Source organism: Trichomycterus rosablanca, chromosome 1 (assembly GCF_030014385.1).
Source record: "Trichomycterus rosablanca isolate fTriRos1 chromosome 1, fTriRos1.hap1, whole genome shotgun sequence".
In the NCBI taxonomy this organism is placed as follows: domain Eukaryota; kingdom Metazoa; phylum Chordata; class Actinopteri; order Siluriformes; family Trichomycteridae; genus Trichomycterus; species Trichomycterus rosablanca.
This window is the reverse complement of record NC_085988.1, coordinates 81,438,321-81,456,825: the sequence shown is the minus strand read 5'-3', so window position 1 is coordinate 81,456,825 and position 18,505 is coordinate 81,438,321. Positions and strand designations below refer to the sequence as shown.

At 39.0% G+C, this 18,505-nt stretch overlaps 3 long non-coding RNA genes across 3 annotated transcripts; 2 read left to right on the top strand and 1 right to left on the bottom strand.

Annotated features, from left to right (window-relative positions):
• Positions 1–6,213: 6,213 nt before the first annotated feature.
• LOC134316324 (uncharacterized) lies at positions 6,214–10,379 on the top strand. The gene is made up of 2 exons (XR_010013075.1): positions 6,214–6,520; positions 9,591–10,379. It is a non-coding gene; the product is annotated as an uncharacterized LOC134316324 (long non-coding RNA).
• Positions 8,734–15,432, bottom strand: LOC134325056 (uncharacterized). The gene is made up of 3 exons (XR_010014252.1): positions 15,304–15,432; positions 9,549–10,263; positions 8,734–9,454 (listed from the first exon to the last, which is right to left on the bottom strand). It is a non-coding gene; the product is annotated as an uncharacterized LOC134325056 (long non-coding RNA).
• LOC134316332 (uncharacterized) lies at positions 15,109–16,033 on the top strand. Its single transcript, XR_010013076.1, has 2 exons — positions 15,109–15,651; positions 15,763–16,033. It is a non-coding gene; the product is annotated as an uncharacterized LOC134316332 (long non-coding RNA).
• Positions 16,034–18,505: the final 2,472 nt, after the last annotated feature.

The window sequence follows — 18,505 nt, the reverse complement described above, 5'->3', positions numbered from 1 at the left end:
CAAAATAATTGTTTCTGCAGTATGCTCGAGCATCACTCCAGGACAAACCTAGGTTAACATAGATGTAATCTTTCCAGAAAAAACCAGTAGCTGCTTCTGTTAGAGCTGCCAGGAAGAGAAACGAGACACCAGCCATCATCTCTGACAATATGGTGTGTTTCAGCTCTGCTCTGAAATTTTCTGGTGTCAAACACTTAAGGCAGCAGTAGAAAAACATAAAAAATGGAAATGAGATGCAAATTTATATGCGAGGAGATGCAGCTTGGTAAAACCACAAATAATGTATGCTACAACTTTCTTCAAAAACTCTTATGGAATATTAAAACTGGGGAACTTTGGTCAAAAACCCACTATGGATAATTGATTTTATACACCTCTTTACAATAAGTGGGCCTAAAATAATTGAACATTTAGAAGAGGTGTCCACATACTTACATAAACTGTTCATTTAATACATTTGTAAATTAATGTGTGGCTCAAACAGCTGGAGGTACAGTGTGGGTTTAGTCTTCATTTTTATATATCACACAGACATAAAAAGTTTAAATGCACCTATGAGTTTTTATAAACTAGCCAAAATTACTGGCACCTTGATTCGTATACCTTTGGTAATTTTTTACTATTTACTTTGGTTTTTCTTTGCTTTTAATATTGAACTGATCATATTTTACTTTTCTAGGTTTAACATTTCATATCACTTTAACTGGAAATAAACATACATGCATGTGTATGCGCTGACATGCATATATTTGCTTTATAAAAAGCGGGAAAATCGGGCAGGAGTGTTTAGAAGATAGAACAAAAAACAATAATAACACAACAATGTATCCCCAGTTGTTCTGACTTTTTGTTTATTTTATGTGCATTTACATGCTCTGTCTGCAAAAAATAGAACTTTTAGTGAAGGGAATTCCTGCACTGGACTCTGTCCACCACCGTGGTAAAGTTAGTTCTACAGGCCGCCTTATGCACCTTAACGCTCTGCAATCTGTTTTAACAACTTGGACTATTTTGTTAGGTTTATTACATACAATTTAAATCAAATTTACTTTAATTCAAGGTTGTAATGCAACAAAACATGGCAAAGCAAAAATGGAGTGAATTCCTATGCAAGGCTCCATATCTCATGAAGGTACAATAAAAAGAGAAGAAAAAATGGTGGCACGTGTGCTTAGTGGGTAGCACTGTCGCCTCAAAGCGAGAAGGTCCTTGGTTCGATCCCCAGGTGGGCGGTCCGGGTCCTTTCGGTGAGGAGTTTGCATGTTCTCCCCATGTCCGCGTGGGTTTCCTCCGGGTGCTCCGGTTTCCTCCCACAGTCCAAAAACATGCCACCAGGCTAATTGGAAACACTGAATTGTCCTATAGATACCTAGCCGCTAGATGCACAAACCAGTTCATTGTAGTGCCAGTCCCAAGCCCGGATAAAAATAGGGAGGGTTGTCAGGAAGGGCATCCAGCGTAAAAATTGTGCCAGATCAGTGCAGACCATGATCCGGAGAGAGCCGACCCCGCAACCGAATGGGACAAAAGGCCAACGAAGAAGAAAGAGAAGAAAAAAAAGTATTTTGCATATTGAAACAAGACAAGCATCATGTGCGTCAGGAAAATCAAGAACAAAAGCAACCTAAATAGAAATGTCACAGCTGATGAGCTCAAGTTTACTCACAGTTGTTTATGTACTGACAGAAAAAGAAGTTTAAGAAAATCTCGGCTCAACAAATACAACAGTCTATAAAAATCAGTATTTAAGATAAACAGTCACATATACAAGCTAAATCCATCCTCCAAATTAGAATTGTTTATGTAGGTCGTAACTAAGCTGTCATGCAAAAAAAAGCTAAGAATCCAACTATCATGGGTAAGGGCCACTGAGTGTCTTAGTACATTTACAAAAGATCCATAAAGAAATAGGTATTGTAAGATAAAATTCCTTAACTTGTTCCCTCTGTATCATCTACGGTACATACAGTATATGTATCACATACCCCTTAATGTCTACCAATTGTATTCTGTGCTCACACCTCACACATCCAACACATTGTTTTAGTATGGATGATTCACTCTTTCAGGAGTCAGACAGCAGGCACGCTTGGTCCGTGATTATAATAGCTTTATTATAATGCACAATAGTTACACATATAATAAGTAATAATTACCAACATAAAACTACCTGCAAAGTGTATATACACCCTGGATTAACTATCATCACCTACCTCTCATCAGCTGGGGAGCCCCTTCAGCTCTGGCAGGGACTTTTCCCCTTTATATAATAATTCAGGCACGGTTAACTAGAACCTTCACTCAACAACAGGGGTGAGTTGGCCAGACTCTCCCCCTTTCTGGGCATTGTGCCAAGAATGAACTAATAAACATGTTTTCTTTCTTATAGGAAAGAAAATTTTATTCAATCTTAATTCAATAACATTTAATTATTTTTCATCACCTAATTAATAAGTGAATAAATGATAAATTATTATCTACATTTAGCTAACAATTATATACCCTATGTCCAAACAGTTACATTTACTTAGTAGCTTCACGTGAAGATAAACAAAGCTAGGCTATGTAGTTGAGCATTAAATAAGAAACTATGAGGTAAATTATTACACTTTTACTCTTACAATTACTTTATAATAAATTGCACAACAAAATCTGCTGGGTTACAAATGTACATGTAGAAACCTTGATTATTATTCTGGTGAAGAGCACAGCTGTAGAAGCACCTATAAAACAGGTCTGTCATGCATTTAAAAAAACGTGTTTCATTAACAACCTTTATTCCAATTTTAAGGAGCTGATTTTGGAGTTGGGGCCATTCTTGCAATAGAGCCCATAAACCTTTAATGTAACTGTAAAGCTCACCTAACTGAGGTCAGTGTGACATTTGACCTTCCAGGTATATTATTTTTTTAGTGAACTTTTAACCTGAACTCTGTATAATGTTTTAGAGAACAATAAGAAGTAATTAAAACAGTGTATTATGTGCATCATATTATAGCACAGATAATAACTTAAATAAATGCAATAAATACAGTTTATGAGTAGAATCTGCACAAATGTGTCTAAAAGTAAATATTTATCTGTATGAGGGCTTCTTTTCTGTTTTCATCTTGTCTGGGTCTTGTTTTCAGTAAACCTTGTTGCCTGAGAAATAAATGAAATAACACCAACAAATATCTGTTTGTAAATATTCTGCACACTCTAATGCTTCTGGTCCAATTTCACAAAGCAACACCAGAGACGACGCTGCTGCCAAAGCAGCTGCACACTTCCACCGTCTACTGACTCTCCTATTTGTTTACAGGTCCAGATCACATCAGACCCTGCCTTCTTAAGTTTTTGTTTCCCCATACTATGCCAAACTGACCAATGAAAAAGACCATGTGTCAAAAGGGGGGATGATTACAGCACTCTCAAAACACTGGTTTACTGGCTTCACAATCTATGCACAAAAGTTTTGCAAGAAACCTCTAGTGTGTGTCACACACAATGGGTGTGTTCGAAAACCTAGTGAGCGGCCTTGCTGTCTTACTGCCTACATAGGCAGCTGCCTCAGTAGAGAGGATTCTAATAAGTCAGTGACTTATAAGGCAGGTTATTCAAACGCACTACTTAAACAGCGATTCCAACGGGTTTCGCGTTGAGCATTTAGCATCTTGCCATTAAAACCAATGGATTGAGGTAGCACAGCACGCTAAAATGACAACAATATTTTATTTACGTTTGAAATTAACTCCATTTGTTTGTCTGCACCGTCAGCCATGTTTATTTTTCTGCGAAAGAAGAGCACCCGACCCGCAATGAATTCTGGGATTGCCTTGATCACTAAGGCAGAATCGGATGCTCACTCGTTCTTGAGTGAAAATAACATTGAAATGTTAAGATGCCTTAGTAGTGAGGATATTAAGGCATCTAGGATTTTGAACAGCCTCCTTCTCGGGAGCGCGCACAGGATGACGTAAAATGCTGCCTATATAGAGAGCTCCCTAGTTTTTCGAACACACTCAATGTGTCCTAGTGCAGAGCACATGTTGCAGATAATATGGACATGTTAATGATCTATTACATAAAGGCATTTCTGCTGTTATAACTGATCTGTCTCATGTCTTATGCCTGACATATATGAACATATTTATCAAAGCAACCCCATGTTTTCTCTGCCTACAATTGGTGGAAGGGGGTAAAGAGGGGCTAATCTCTGTATATGTAAGGACTCCTAAAGTTTGATTGTCAAAGATGACAAAAAGGGCGGAAATGTGGAAAGGTTAGATTTTATACTTAGTATAATAGAATATTAGTATTATGCTGCTTACTGTATAGTATATTATATTATATTATATTATAAATATCTAAATACATATATAATTCTAGTCCTGGTTGACACGTCCATCTCCCCTACTATTAATAGGGGGCATGAAGGCGCAGATGACTGTCTTTGTCAGTACCTTTAATCAGTCTCTGTCTCATCAGCAGCAATGCAATGCACCTGGGATGCAGCTTTTTAAGTACCAGTTCTCATTGGAATTTTGTTTGCTGGCTCAATTATATAGCGTCTATGCCTCTATAACACCTTAACACTCTGCAATCTGTTTCAACAACCTGGACAGTTTTGTTGGGTTTATTACATACAATTTAAATAAACATTACTTTAATTTAAGGTTGTAATGCAAAAAAAAAATTAGATGATTTCCGGCTCTGTATCTCATAAATACACCAAAGAAATGCAGTAGCAAAGTTTCTGATGATAGGAAACACCTTGCTGAGTCTATCCAGAAAGAGAAGAAAAATAAGTAAAAGTCTTTTGCATACTGAAACAACAAGGGTCAAGACAAGCATCATGTGCGTCAAGGAAAGTCAAGAACAAAAGCAATCAAATCTAGGAATGTCACAGCTGATGAGCTCAAGTTCACCCACAGTTGTTTATCTACTGGCAGAAAGAGAAGTTTAAGAAAACCTCGACTCTACAAATACAACAGTCTAAAAAAATCAGTACTTAAAGATAGGCACTCACATATACAAGTTAAATCCAATCCTCCAAATTAGAATTGTTTTTGTAGGTCGGAACAAAGCTGCCGAGCAAAAAAAGCTAAGAATCCAACTATTCTGGGTAAGGGCCACTGAGTGTCTGAGTACATTTACAAATGATCCATAATGAAATAGGTAATGGAAGATAAAATTGCTTAACTTGTTCCCTCTGTATCATTTACATATGTATCACAAACCTCTTAATGTCTACCAAGTGTATCCTGTTTTTGCTCACAAATCCAACATATACATTCCGGTGTTCCCTGTTATGTACAAGATCAATTACAAAGAATGCTGTAAAAAGGTGCAGTGTCGTCAGTGTCTGCCACTCATTACTTCTTTTCTTTGGTAAGACATCTTGCTAAATGTTCTAAGGTCTGAAAATGGAACCGATTTTATTAGAGCTTAAAAAGTCATTTCATTAAATGAACAGCTTCCCTCCCTCAAGTTCAAAGACATGCAGTCAGGCCAATTGGAGCCACTAAAAATGTACCAGACCAACCTCAACCCTGACCAGGATAAAAACAGACAATGAATAAATGAATGAATAAACGTGATAACAGTTTTTTTTTATCGTATTACCTGTTTTTATGACAGTGTAAGAACTAATAAACATATAAATAACACAATGCATAGCAAGTCATTACAGCGTCTGTCAGCATTATAATTTATTACAGGAAAGAAAATGTCAATCATTCTGATTTCAAAAACATTTAATTACATTTTCATTATTTAAAATGTGAATAAATGATAAATGATAAATGATGATCTACATTTAGCTAACAATTATATACCCTAAATCCATACAGTTAAGTCTATGTCGTAGTTTAGTGTAGTGATGAGCAATGCTACGCTTTTTAGTTGAGCATTAAATAAGAAACAGTGTGGTAAATTATTACTAGGGCTGTCGAAGTTAACGAGATAATAACGCATTAACGCAATCTCAATTTAACGCGATTATAAAAATTAGTGCCGTTAACGCAAATTCTAGTTCATGTTGAGACTTGACTGGTAGAACAAACGTTTTAATGTCGGACTTGCCACCGTTTTTCATTTGCGGTTTGTTAACATAATGTTACCGAGCTAGTGTCGTAGTAATGCACTTGCATAATAAAGAAGCTGCCAGTCCTCCATTCACGTAACGCTAGGACGGACACTTAAAAATCCTCCTTTTGGAGTGAACTGGTTTCATTTTTGATCAATATTATTTACCATTGGCTCAGGTACATGTCAAAACAAATGCTTTGTATTTCATTGGTTTAACAGCCTCATTTCACTGCTTACAGCGCTACCACTGGCCAATCGGAGAAGGTCCGCCCTCTAAATGCTAGTCTGTGATTGGGTGGTTGAATTTCGCCCGCCCTCTCTGTTTTGTAAACACCGCTACCTGAGTCAATCACTCAGCTCTCATGATCAGGAACGCGGTGAAAATGCCAAAAAGTAAACTTTTGAGGCAGCGATGAACGGACCTAAATATGAAAAGACACAACATTTAGTGAGTAAAACAGTCATTTGTTATATAATTCTTGCTTAAATTGGTCAAAAACTCTGTTATATGGGTTCTGGATTCATTCTGTGTGTTGCAGTAGCATGTCCCCCTGTTCCTAATATGATGTCCGGCTTTTTGGGGTGTAATGTCCTCCTTTTTGTTACTATGAATCTGGCCACCCTAGTCTAAACACACTCAGTTCGTGAAACGTCCATTAAACCACTGGATAGTATTACTGCCTAGTATGTGAGTGAATAAAACAGTTTTCTCTTGTCCCAGCAGTTTTTAACATCAGTACATTTAGCATAAAATGTGTTCACCATTTTAACTGTAACATTTCACTTAAAAATCCTTGTTTTCTATAACATTTACACAGATTTTTTTTTAATGCGATTAATCGCGATTAACTATATGAAATTCTGAGATTAATCGCGATTAAAAATTTTAATCGTTTGACAGCCCTAATTATTACCCTTTTAAAACTGCACAACAAAATCTGCTGGGTTACAAATATACATGTAGGAACCTTGATAATTATTGTGGTGAAGTGCACAGCTGTAAAAACACCAGGAAACTGGTCTGTCATGAACGTTACAGTTATGATTCAGATCTAAATAACCAAGTGTTTCTGGAGGTACATTTTTAACTTAGTAAATCTGTCATGTTTACAGACATTCCACAACAAACTTATGCAAGAAGCTGAATTTAAGAAAAGTTGATTTGTTTTAAGTAAATACAGCAAGTGTTCTGATTATTCAGTCACAATAAAGAACAGTTAGAAATCCCAAAACTCCCACAACAAACAGGTCCATTACAGTTTATTTAACAATTTAATCTCAACTGTGTATAGCAGAAAAAACAGTTTAAATGATTTACAGTACATTAAGAGTTATTCCAAGACCTTGCCCGTTCACAAAAGACCACGACCCATCCAGAAAGTACAAACCAGTCCAGCCAGTGGGCATTGTAGCATTCCTGCTCCTGTTATTGGCCACAAACAGATCGCTCTCTGTGTTCAGGCTTATCAGATCAATGTAGTGTGTTCTGCAGTGCTCCAGTGCTTCTCTCCAGGTCTTCATCTCCAGCACCAGAACCAGTGTAGGCCTCCATGTGTAGCAGAAGAAGGTCAAAAGTGCTGAACAGTCATAGTTGTACCAAAGAGAGTTATATAGAATTACACAGGGATGAGTGAGCAAATTGTATGGTTGAGATGCTGACCATCGTGTGAAACTGAGTGCAGTTCCATCAGACCACTGACTGTAGACTGTCTCAGATGGACTCTTGCTGAGCCCAATCCAACGAGCATAATTACTGTGTGGAGAATATCCATTATTCACCAAGTTGTTAAATTCCTCCTGTGATTCAAAAGTCGCCAGATCAAAATAATTGTTTCTGCAGTATGCTCGAGCATCACTCCAGGACAAACCTAGGTTAATATAGATGTAATCTTTCCAGACAAAACCAGTAGCTGCTCCTGTTAGAGCTGCCAGGAGGAAGAACGAGACAACTATAACTATTTATCTTGACATGAATGGAACCAAAGTGTAAAACGTTATGATGTTAAAATCCTAATAATTAAATTAATTAATACTGACATTATGTGATAGATCATGTTTCTGATTGATTGATTGGTTGACTTATCAACTTTATTAATTGGACCAGATTCTATTTAGGGTTTTATAGCAAATATGGTGAATACATCTACACTCGCAACTTTTCATTTTACTATTTTTTTAATCCATTTGAACAACTTGGACTATTTTGTAAGTTTCATTACATACAACTTAAATAAAAAGTTACTTTGAGTGAAAGAGTAAATTCCTTATAAAAGCACCATAAAAATTAAGTGGCAAAGCTTCTGATTATAAGAAACACCTTGCTGAGTCTTTCCAGAAAGAGAAGAAAAATAAGTAAAAGTCTTTTGCATACTGAAACAACAAAGGTCAAGACAAGCATCATGTGCGTCAAGGAAAGTCAAGAACAAAAACAACCAAAACTAGAAATGTCACAGTTGATGAGCTCAAGTTCACTCGCAGTTGTTTATCTACTGGCAGAAAAAGAAGTTTAAGAAAACCTCGACTCTACAAATATCCAGTCTATAAAAATCAGTATTTAGATTGACACATTCACAAGTCGTTACAGTTTCTGTCAGCATAATAATTTATTATAAAAAAGAACATGTTCAAAAATTCAAAAACATTTAATTATTTTTCATTACCTAATTAATAAGTAAATGAGTGATTAATGATTATCTAGATTTAACAAACAATTATATACCTTTAATTAGAACAGTTACAGCAAGTCTATGTAGTAGCTTAGTGTAGTTATAAGCAATGCTACGCTGTTTAGTTCAGCCATAAACAAGAAACAATGTGCTAAATTATTACACCTTTACTATTAAAATTATTTTGCGTTAAATTGCACAACAAAATCTGCTGGGTTACAAATGTACATGTAGAAACCTTGATCATTATTCCGATGAAGAGCACAGCTATAGAAGCACCAATAAACAGGTCTGCTGGAACGTGTGTGGTACTTTCTATAATCATTCACAGTTTTTACATTTCAGAAAAGTAGATTTGTTTTAGGTAAATACAGCAAGTGTTTGATTATTTAGTCACAATAAAGAACAAAAATTTTTGAAATCCCAAAATGTCCACAACAAACAGGTCCATTACAGTGTATTTAACAATTTAATCTCAACTGTGTATAGCAGAAAAAACAGTTTAAATGATTTACAGTACATTAAGAAATAATTAAAGCAATATCATAGCATAATATTATGACAAAGAGATGAAATTATATGAATGCAATAAACTACAGTGAAAGTTTTATCAGTAGAATCTGTACAAATGTGTCTAAAAGTAAATATTTATCTGTATGAGAGCTTCTTATCTCTTTTCATCTTGTCCGGGTCTTGTTTTCAGTAAACCTTGTTGCCTAAGAAATAAGTGAAATAATTCAATGTTTCTTTTATTAATTATGTTGAGAATAAATGTGTTGCTTCACTTGTGGATTCATTTTCCTGACCTACCTTCAGTAAGTGTAACAAATGAAGCTCATTTTCTCCTCACAGTCTCTGATCTCCAAGACTTCAGCTCCGGTTTTGGCTCCACATCGAACAGGCTGAATGGGGCATGAGGGCAGTGAAAACAGGCTTCCAAGACCTTGCCCGTTCACAAAAGACCACGACCCATCCAGAAAGTACAAACCAGTCCAGCCAGTGGGCATTGTAGCATTCCTGCTCCTGTTATTGGCCACAAACAGATCGCTCTCTGTGTTCAGGCTTATCAGATCAATGTAGTGTGTTCTGCAGTGCTCCAGTGCTTCTCTCCAGGTCTTCATCTCCAGCACCAGAACCAGTGTAGGCCTCCATGTGTAGCAGAAGAAGGTCAAAAGTGCTGAACAGTCATAGTTGTACCAAAGAGAGTTATATAGAATTACACAGGGATGAGTGAGCAAATTGTATGGTTGAGATGCTGACCATCGTGTGAAACTGAGTGCAGTTCCATCAGACCACTGACTGTAGACTGTCTCAGATGGACTCTTGCTGAGCCCAATCCAATGACCATAATTACTGTGTGGAGAATATCCATTATTCACCAAGTTGTTAAATTTCTCCTGTGATTCAAAAGTCGCCAGATCAAAATAATTGTTTCTGCAGTATGCTCGAGCATCACTCCAGGACAAACCTAGGTTAATATAGATGTAATCTTTCCAGACAAAACCAGTAGCTGCTCCTGTTAGAGCTGCCAGGAGGAAGAACGAGACAACTATAACTATTTATCTTGACATGAATGGAACCAAAGTGTAAAACGTTATGATGTTAAAATCCTAATAATTAAATTAATTAATACTGACATTATGTGATAGATCATGTTTCTGATTGATTGATTGGTTGACTTATCAACTTTATTAATTGGACCAGATTCTATTTAGGGTTTCATAGCAAATATGGTGAATACATCTACACTTGCAACTTTTCATTTTACTATTTTTTTAATCCATTTGAACAACTTGGACTATTTTGTAAGTTTCATTACATACAACTTAAATAAAAAGTTACTTTGAGTGAAAGAGTAAATTCCTTATAAAAGCACCATAAAAATTAAGTGGCAAAGCTTCTGATTATAAGAAACACCTTGCTGAGTCTTTCCAGAAAGAGAAGAAAAATAAGTAAAAGTCTTTTGCATACTGAAACAACAAAGGTCAAGACAAGCATCATGTGCGTCAAGGAAAGTCAAGAACAAAAACAACCAAAACTAGAAATGTCACAGTTGATGAGCTCAAGTTCACTCACAGTTGTTTATCTACTGGCAGAAAAAGAAGTTTAAGAAAACCTCGACTCTACAAATACAACAGTCTATAAAAATCAGTATTTAGATTGACACATTCACAAGTCGTTACAGTTTCTGTCAGCATAATAATTTATTATAAAAAAGAACATGTTCAAAAATTCAAAAACATTTAATTATTTTTCATTACCTAATTAATAAGTAAATGAGTGATTAATGATTATCTAGATTTAACAAACAATTATATACCTTTAATTAGAACAGTTACAGCAAGTCTATGTAGTAGCTTAGTGTAGTTATAAGCAATGCTACGCTGTTTAGTTCAGCCATAAACAAGAAACAATGTGCTAAATTATTACACCTTTACTATTAAAATTATTTTGCGTTAAATTGCACAACAAAATCTGCTGGGTTACAAATGTACATGTAGAAACCTTGATCATTATTCCGATGAAGAGCACAGCTATAGAAGCACCAATAAACAGGTCTGCTGGAACGTGTGTTTACTTTCTATAATCATTCACAGTTTTTACATTTCAGAAAAGTAGATTTGTTTTAGGTAAATACAGCAAGTGTTTGATTATTTAGTCACAATAAAGAACAAAAATTGTTGAAATCCCAAAATGTCCACAACAAACAGGTCCATTACAGTGTATTTCAAATTTTAAACTGAACTGTGTATAACAGAAATAAGTGTAAATGATTTACAGTACATTAAGAAATAATTAAAGCAATATATTAGCATAACATTATGACAGAGAGATGGAATTATGTAAATTCAATTATTAAAATGAAAGTTTTATCAGTAGAATCTGCACAAATGTGTTTAAAAGTAAATATTTATCTGTATGAGAGCTTTTTCTCTCTTTTCATCTTGTCCAAGTCTTGTTTTCAGTAAAACTTGCCTGAGAAATAAATTAAATAACTGGTGCTGAGCCCAATCCAACAGGATTCATAATAGTGTGTAGAATATCCATTATTCCCAAAGTTCATAACTTTCTTCTCTGATTAAAATGTCACCAAATTAAAATAATGGTTTCTGCAGTATGCAGTATGGTGTGTACGGTGTGATTCAGCTCTGCTCTGAAATTTTCTGGTGTCAGACACTTAAGGCAGCAGTAAAAAAAACATAAAAAATGGAAATGAGATGCAAATTTATATGCGAGAAGATGCAGCTTGGTAAAACCACAAATAATGTATGCTATAACTTTCTTTAATAACACTTTTAGGGGTGGTTTCCCAGACAGAGATTAAGCCTAGTTCTAGACTAAAACGGCCTTTTAACCTAGATTAACAGAAATCTGCTAATTCTGAATTACAGTGCCTTGCAAAAGTATTCAGCCCCCTTGAACTTTTCAACCTTTTGCCACATTTCAGGCTTTAAACATAAAGATATGAAATTGTAATTTTTTGTGAAGAATCAACAACAAGCGGGACACAATCGTGAAGTGGAACGAAATTTATTGGATATTTTAAACTTTTTTTAGAAATAAAAAACTGAAAAGTGGGGCGTGCAATATTATTCAGCCCCCTTGCGTTAATACTTTGTAGCGACACCTTTTGCTGCGATTACAGCTGCAAGTCGCTTGGGGTATGTCTCTATTAGTTTTGCACATCGAGATACTGAAATTTTTGCCCATTCTTCCTTGCAAAACAGCTCGAGCTCAGTGAGGTTGGATGGAGAGCGTTTGTGAACAGCAGTTTTCAGCTCTTTCCACAGATTCTCGATGGGATTCAGGTCTGGACTTTGACTTGGCCATTTTCACCTGGATAAGTTTATTTGTGAACCATTCCATTGTAGATTTTGCTTTATGTTTTGGATCATTGTCTTGTTGGAAGATAAATCACCGTCCCTGTCTCAGGTCTTTTGCAGACTGCAACAGGTTTTCTTCCAGAATGGTCCTGTATTTGGCTCCATCCATCTTCCCATCAATTTTAACCATCTTCCCTGTCCCTGCTGAAGAAAAGCAGGCCCAAACCATGATGCTGCCACCACCATGTTTGACAGTGGGGATGGTGTGTTCAGGGTGATGAGCTGTGTTGCTTTTATGCCAAACATAACGTTTTGCATTGTGGCCAAAAAGTTCGATTTTGGTTTCATCTGACCAGAGCACCTTCTTCCACATGTTTGGTGTGTCTCCCTGGTGACTTTTTATGGATATCTTTGAGAAATGGCTTTCTTCTTGCCACTCTTCCATAAAGGCCAGATTTGTGCAGTGTACGACTGATTGTGTCCTATGGACAGATTCTCCCACCTCAGCTGTAGATCTCTGCAGTTCATTCAGAGTGATCATGGGCCTCTTGGCTGCATCTCTGATCAGTCTTCTCCTTGTTTGAGCTGAAAGTTTAGAGGGACGGCCGGGTCTTGGTAGATTTGCAGTGGTCTGATACTCCCTTCATTTCAATATGATCGCTTGCACAGTGCTCCTTGAGATGTTTAAAGCTTGGGAAATCTTTTTGTATCCAAATCCGGCTTTAAACTTCTCCACAACAGTATCTCGGACCTGCCTGGTGTGTTCCTTGGTCTTCATGATGCTCTCTGCGCTTTAAACAGAACTCTGAGACTATCACAGAGCAGGTGCATTTATACGGAGACTTGATTACACACAGGTGGATTCTATTTATCACCATCAGTCATTTAGGTCAACATTGGATCATTCAGAGATCCTCACTGAACTTCTGGAGTGAGTTTGCTGCACTGAAAGTAAAGGGGCTGAATAATATTGCACGCCCCACTTTTCAGGTTTTTATTTCTAAAAAAAGTTTAAAATATCCAATAAATTTCGTTCCACTTCACAATTGTGTCGCACTTGTTGTTGATTCTTCACAAAAAATTACAATTTCATATCTTTATGTTTAAAGCCTGAAATGTGGCAAAAGGTTGAAAAGTTCAAGGGGGCTGAATACTTTTGCAAGGCACTGTATCTAATTTGATTTCTTGAAGGAAGATTAGAGCTATTGCAGGACTAAATTGATTAAATTAATGTTGTTTGTCAAAGAAAACAAATGAATTACTTGCACTATGTCAATAAAGATCAGCGAGTACCACCAGCGGGAAATGTTCTTGCTGACAAAAGTGACCCATTACATAATTTTGATGACATTAGTTTTTGGGATCATTTTAAAATGTACAACCCTAAATCAGAAAACGTTGGGACAGTATGGAAAATGCAAATAATAAAAACACATTTACTTTCATTTTTATTTGATTGCAGACAGGATTAACCTGACATATTTCATGTTTTGTCTGCTCAACTTCATTTCATTTATTAATAAACATTCAGCACATGTTGCTCTAAGATCTTAATGTACTTTTCTGCATTAATGCTGCCATCACAGAAGCGTAAATGACCTTTGCCAAGGGCACTGACACGACCCCATACCATGACAGACCCTGGCTGTTGGACTTGTTGCTGATAATAGTCTGGAGGGTCCTTTTCGTCTTTGGTCCGGAGCACACAGCGGCCATTTTTTCCAAAAAAAAAGACCTGGAATGCTGATTCTTCTGACCACAATACACGTTTCCACTGTGTGATGGTTCATCCTAGATGCCTCCGAACCCAGAGAAGTCGACGCTGCTTCTGGACATGGTTAACATAAGTCTTCTTTTTTGCACAGTGAAAATTTAAGTGGCATTTGTGCAGTAACTCTGTATTGTAGAGCTTGATAAAGGTTTGATGAAGTAATCCCTCACTTATGTGGTTATATCAGCTATTGTTGAGTGGTGGTTCTTGATGCAGTGTCGTCTAAGGGATGGAAGATCACAGACGTTCAACTTAAACTTGTGCCCTTGGCCTTTACGCACTGAAATTCCTTCCGATTCGCTAAATTGTTTAATGATAATATGTACTGTAGAGGGAGAAATATGCAAATCCCTTCCAATCTTTCTTTGAGGTACATTGTTGGTAAACATTTCAATCATTTCCCCACACATTTGTTGAAAAAACAAAGACTTTCATCAAATACTTTCCTGGATGCTGCAATCATCTGTTGACATCACCTGTTTGGAATCACATCATTATTTAGTTTTTTCACCTCATTACTAGCCCTAAAGGGTGGCAGGTAGCACTATCGCCTCACAGCAAGAAGATTTTGGGTTCGATCGCGGTCCGGGTCCTTTCTGTGTGGAGTTTGCATGTTCTCCCTGTATCTGCGTGGGTTCAAATAAACAAACAAAATACTAGCCCTAAATTGCCCACATCACAAATTTTTTGGAATGTGTTGCAGGCCTGAAATGCAGGAATGGAGGTAATTAAGAAATAAAATGAAGTTGTGCAGATAAAACATGAATTTGGGTTCAAACTGCAATCAAATAAAATTAAAAGTAAATGTAAGAAACGGTTTTTATTTTTTTTGCATTTTCCATACTGTCCCTTTTTTTGAAGTTTTTTGATTGCAGTCTCTTCTCTGCTGCCATGGTCATACTTGTGTTTGCTTCTCCACTTCAATCAAATTAAGTGTTTCTGGATCTATTCTGTTATAATCTGCTCTTACCTGGTTACTTTCGTTTTCCCTGGTTGATTATTTTTCATTTGTGTTTTCCCGTCTGTGTACGTTGTTAGTTCTGTTATCCTCCGCTTTATTTTGTGTTCGTTAAGGTTTATTTTGGACTTTCGCTTTTTGTTCTAGTTAGATTTGTGTGTGTGTTTTTGCCTGCCCGGTTTCCTTCTCCCCCGGCGGCTTGGAGCGGTACTGTTCCCGGAGATTGCAGTGGAAGCCAACCAATGGATCGCTGGAGGGCGGACCTCACTCACCTGTGCCTCATTTTCCACCTAATCAGCTACTGCTTATAAACGCCGGCTTTTTCACCACCAGTCACCAGATTGTCTGCTTGTCACCGCGGTACAGTGACACCTGACTCCTGAGCTACACTTTGTTTTGTGAAGAACATTATCTTGCTGCTGTTCAAGCTATTTTTCAACTTTGTCGTTTTTTCTTCCCTGTTGGTTCTAGCCCAGCGATCCATTCACCATCTGGCTTCCCTGCGCTCCTGTTGGTTCCTGAACTAGGCTCCTTGCTCCCGTGACCCCGGTTTACCTCTCACTGCCACTGCTTGTTCTTCCTCTGCCCTGGACGGCTTTGGACACCTACCCCTCTTGGACCTGGACACATCACAGCTCCTCATCTCCCAAAGAACCGCTCCAGCCGCTTCCTCAGTGTCCCCTGTTTGGACTTATCGCTATTTTCCCTGTCTTCCTGTATTTCAATAAATATTCATTGCCAACTGGTATCCTCGACCCCTTTGTGTACAATTAACAGCAATTGACTAGTCAAATTTTTTACATTTGTACTGACACACCCCCATACCATGAAGGACCCGGTTACTGACACACCCCATACCATGACAAACCTTGATACTGAAACACCCCATACCATGACAGACCCTGGTACTGACACTCCCTCATACCATGACAGACCCTGGTACTGACATACCCCATACCATGACAGACCCTGGTACTGGCATACTCCCATACCATGACAAACCCTGTTACTGACACACCCCATACCATGACAGACCCTGGTACTGACACACCCCCATACCATGACAGACCCTGGTACTGACATACCCCATACCATGACAGACACTGGCACTGACATACCCCATACCATGATAGACCCTGGTACTGACACACCCCCATACCATGACAGACCCTGGCACTGACAACCCTCATACCATGACAAACCTTGGTACTGACACACCGCCATACCATGAAGGACCCTGGTACTGACACACCCCCATACCATGACAGACCCTGGTACTGACACACCCCATACCATGACAGACCCTGGCAATGACACCCTCTATACCATGACAGACCCTGGTACTGACACACCCCATACCATGACAGACCCTGGTACTGACACACCCCCATACCATGACAGACCCTGGTACTGGCATACTCCCATACCATGACAAACCCTGTTACTGACACACCCCATACCATGACAGACCCTGGTACTGACATACCCCATACCATGACAGACCCTGGTACTGACACACCCCATACCATGAAAGACCCTGTTACTGACATACCCCATACCATGACAGACCCTGGTACTGGCATACTCCCATACCATGACAGACCCTGGTACTGGCATGCTCCCATACCATGACAAACCCTGTTACTGACACACCCCATACCATGACAGACCCTGGTACTGACACACCCCCATACCATGACAGACCCTGGTACTGACATACCCCATACCATGACAGACACTGGCACTGACATACCCCATACCATGATAGACCCTGGTACTGACACACCCCCATACCATGACAGACCCTCGTACTGACATACCCCATACCATGACAGACACTGGCACTGACATACCCCATACCATGATAGACCCTGGTACTGACACACCCCCATACCATGACAGACCCTGGCACTGACAACCCTCATACCATGACAAACCTTGGTACTGACACACCCCCATACCATGAAGGACCCTGGTACTGACACACCCCCATACCATGACAGACCCTGGTACTGACACACCCCATACCATGACAGACCCTGGCACTGACACCCTCCATACCATGACAGACCCTGGTACTGACACACCCCATACCATGACAGACCCTGGTACTGACACACCCCCATACCATGACAGACCCTGGTACTGGCATACTCCCATACCATGACAAACCCTGTTACTGACACACCCCATACCATGACAGACCCTGGTACTGACATACCCCATACCATGACAGACCCTGGTACTGACACACCCCATACCATGAAAGACCCTGTTACTGACATACCCCATACCATGACAGACCCTGGTACTGGCATACCCCCATATCATGACAAACCCTGGTACTGACACACCCCCATACCATGACAGACCCTGGTACTGACACTCCCTCATACCATGACAGACCCTGGTACTGACATACCCCATACCATGACAGACCCTGGTACTGGCATACACCCATACCATGACAAACCCTGTTACTGACACACCCCATACCATGACAGACCCTGGTACTGACACACAACCATACCTTGACAGACCCTGGCACTGACACCCCTCATACCATGACAAACTTTGGTACTGACACACCCCCATACCATGAAGGACCCTGGTACTGACACACCCCATACCATTACAAACCTTGGTACTGACACACCCCCATACCATGACAGACTCTGGCACTGACACACCCCATACCTTGACAGACCCTGGTACTGACACACCCCATACCATGACAGACCCTGGTACTGACACACCCCCATACCATGAAAGACCCTGGTACTGACACACCCCATACCATGACAGACCCTGGTACTGACACACCCCCATACCATGACAGACCCTGGTACTGACACACCCCATACCATGACAGACCCTGCTACTGACGTACCCCATATCATGACAGACCCTGGTACTGGCACACCCCATACCATGACAGACCCTGGTACTGACACACCCCCATACCATGACAGACCCTGGTTCTGACACACCCTTATACCATGACAGAGCCTGGTACTGACGTACCCCATACCATGACAGACCCTGGTACTGACGTACCCCATACCATGACAGACCCTGGTACTGACACACCCCATACCATGACAGACCCTGGTACTGACACACCCCCATACTATGACAGACCCTGGTACTGACACACCCCCATACCATGACAGACCCTGGTACTGACGTACCCCATACCATGACAGACCCTGGT